Consider the following 3,248-nt stretch of genomic DNA (forward strand, 5'->3'; position numbering starts at 1 on the left):
GGCAGTTCCATTTTTTAATTTCTTGAGGAACTCCATACTGCTTTCCACAGTGGCTGCACCAGTCTGCACTCCCACCCACAGTGGAAAAGGGTTCCCTTTCTCCACATCCTCGCCAGTGCTTGTTGTTTGTTGATTTATTGATGGCAGCTGTTGCAGACCGCTCTGCCTGGTTTGAGGAATTGTATCTCGACCCCTTGTGGCGAAGGGTGAGGGACGACCTCTGGAATGCAAGCCGCGGGAGACAAAGCTTGTCTGTGGTAGCAAACTCTGCCTCAGTTTCCTCTCCCTGCTTCCAAAGCTTGGTCCGAAGTCAATGATGGGTAAGATCTCTCTCAGCTGGGGCAACCTAAGCCAGACTTGATCACTTGGGAGGCCTTCGTGGAAGGACTGGGGTGGGGCCTGCAACAAAGAGCAATGGACTCTCGCCGCCCTCCACCCCCGCCCCCCCATCCCCAGTCCCCATTCCTCTGGGAGAAGCACTTCCTGGCTCTAATCCCCTTAAGCCTGAATACCTGTTGGGAAGGGTGCAGCTCCTTGCCTTGCTGGGTGTCCTGGGGAAAATGTGGCATCACAAAGACTTGCTGATAAACCTGTGAAATCTGCTCTGCTAAGAGTGCTTTCATTCAAATGATAAGTGTCCGAGAAGAAATGAGTATAGTCTCCCAAAGTTTCTGCAACTCTCTTCCTGACAGACACTGACTCAGACTCTGAAACCCTCAGATATCTTTGAAATGTTATCTACTGTTTGATCCTTGCTGCCTGGATTCCTGTGTATTACAACCCAATAAAAGGCTATGGAGGAAGGTGCTTGGGGCCTTTTTCTCCTTGGAGAAACTGGCCGCTACTGGCCTTTTCCCCTTGAGAAACTGGCCACAGCCCACGGCCTTTTCCCAGCAGGGAAAATGGCCACCTCTCCTCCCTAAGCAGATCACATCATGTCTCAGCCACATTCACTTTCGTCCGTGGCACACAGGGGGACACTCGTGAAGCCGCCCCCACAGAGAGCCATTCTGACAGGTTTGAGGTTGTATCCCATTGTGGTTTGAGTTGCATTTCTCTGATGATTAGTGATATTGAGCATCTTTTCATATGTCTATTGGCCATCTGAATATCCTCTTTGGAGAAGTGTCTGTTTAAATCCTTTGTCCATTTATTTTTTAGGGTAAAAAAATTTTAAGTACATTTTATTGATTATGCTATTATAGTTCCATTTTTTCTCCCCTTTATTCCCCTCCACCCCCCATCCTCCCACCATGCAGCATCCCCCCACCATGCAGCATCCCCCCACCCATGTCCATGGGTCATACACATAAGTTCTTTGGCTTTTCCACTTCCTGTACTATTCTTAATCTTCCCCCTATTTTCTACCTACCATTTATGGTTCTTATTCCCTGTACCTTTTCCCCATTCTCCCCCTACCCCTTCCCACTGATAACCCTCCATGTGATCTCCATTTCTCTGATTCTGTTCCTATTCTAGTTTGTTTAGTTTGTTTTTGTTTTAGGTTCAGTTGTTGATAGTTGTGAGTTTGTTGTCCTTTTATTGTTCATAGTTTTGATCATCTTTTTCTAAGATAAGTCCCTTTAACATTTTCTATAATAAAGGCTCAGTGATGATGAACTCTTTTAACTTGACCTTACCTGGGAAGCACTTTATCTGCCCATCCATTCTAAATGATAGCTTTGTGGGATAGAGTAGTCGTGGATGTGTGTCTTTGCCTTTCATGACTTGGAATACTTCTTTCCAGCCCCTTCTTGCCTGCAAGACTTCTTTTGAGAAATCAGCTGATAGTCTTATGGGAACTCCTTCGAAGGTAACTGTCTCCTTTTTTCTTTCTGCTTTTAAGATTCTTTCCTTATCTTTAATCTTGGGTAATGTAATTATGATGTGCCTTGGTGTGTGTCTCCTTGGGTTCAACTTCTTTGACACTCTCTCAGCTTCCTGAACTTCCTAGAAGTCTCTTTCCTTTGCCAGATTGGGGAAATTTTCCTTTATTATTTTTTCAAATAGGTTTTCAATTCTTGCTCTTCCTCTTTTCCATCTTGCACTTTTATGATTCAGATGTTGGAACATTTAAAGTTGTCCCAGAGGTTCCTAAGTCTCTCCTCATTTTTTTTTTTTTGAATTCTTGTTTCTTTATTCTGTTCTGGTTGAATGTTTATTTATTCCTTCTGTTCAAAATTGTTGATTTGAGTCCTGGTTTCCTTCCCATCACTGTTAGTTCCCTGTATATTTTTATTTCACTTTGCATAGCCTTCACTTTTTCCTCTATTTTAGCAGCCATACTAAACCATTTCTGGGAGCATCCTGATTATCAGTGTTTTGAACTCTGCATCTGATAGGTTGGCTGTCTCTTCATCTCTTTTGGAACTTTGATCTGTCTTTTCATTTGGGCCATATGTATTTTTTGTCTCGGTGGACCTGTTACATTCTAAGGGGCAGAGCTTTAGGTTTTCGCCAGGGCGGGGCAACCCACTTTGCTGTTTTGTGGCACTGTATGTGGGGGAGGGGTGTGAGGGGGAACCATGCTGCTTGCTCAACTTTTGGCTGGCTTTCAGTCACTTCCCTGCTACCCACGAGCAAATTGGGCCCTTCTGGTGCGGATTCCCTGATGAGTGGGCTTGTGTACATTCTAGGACCCTGTGGGTCTCTCCAATGAACTTTCCTGTGAGGCCAGGAGTTTCTCCTGCTGTTGCAGCCCCCACAGGTGTTTATAGCCAGAGGTTTGGGGGCTTTATTTCCCTGTGCTGGAACCCTGGGTTGTGTGGTCTGTCTCACTCCCCAGTTGTTCCTCCCGGTTTATCTGCACGTGAATGTGGGACCTCCAGGTTGCCAGCTGCTGCCTTGCCAGGCCTCCTCTCTGCCCTGGCCGCCCATCTCTGCCCCTACTACCGGTCTGGATGAATGTTTCTTCTTTAACTCCTTGCTTGTCAGACGTCCATACAGTCCAATTTTTTGGCAGTTCTGGTTATTTTTTGCTTTAAAATTTTTTGTTCTTCTTCTGGTTGTGTGAGCAGTCAAAATGTATCTACCTACACCTCCATCTTGGCTGGAAGTGGATTTTGTTTTTTAATCTATTCAGCTACTGTATGTCTTTTCACTTGGAGCATTTAGTCAATTTAAATTTAAAGTGATTATTGATAAATAAGGACTTACTATTGCCATTTTGTTCGTTGTTTTCTGAATGTTAAGTAGTTCTTTTTATCTTCCTGATTTTTTTGTTTTTGTTGCAGTATGTTTCAATTTCT

Source organism: Sturnira hondurensis, unplaced genomic scaffold (assembly GCF_014824575.4).
Source record: "Sturnira hondurensis isolate 20B ecotype Veracruz unplaced genomic scaffold, ASM1482457v3 Scaffold0017394, whole genome shotgun sequence".
Classification (NCBI taxonomy): domain Eukaryota; kingdom Metazoa; phylum Chordata; class Mammalia; order Chiroptera; family Phyllostomidae; genus Sturnira; species Sturnira hondurensis.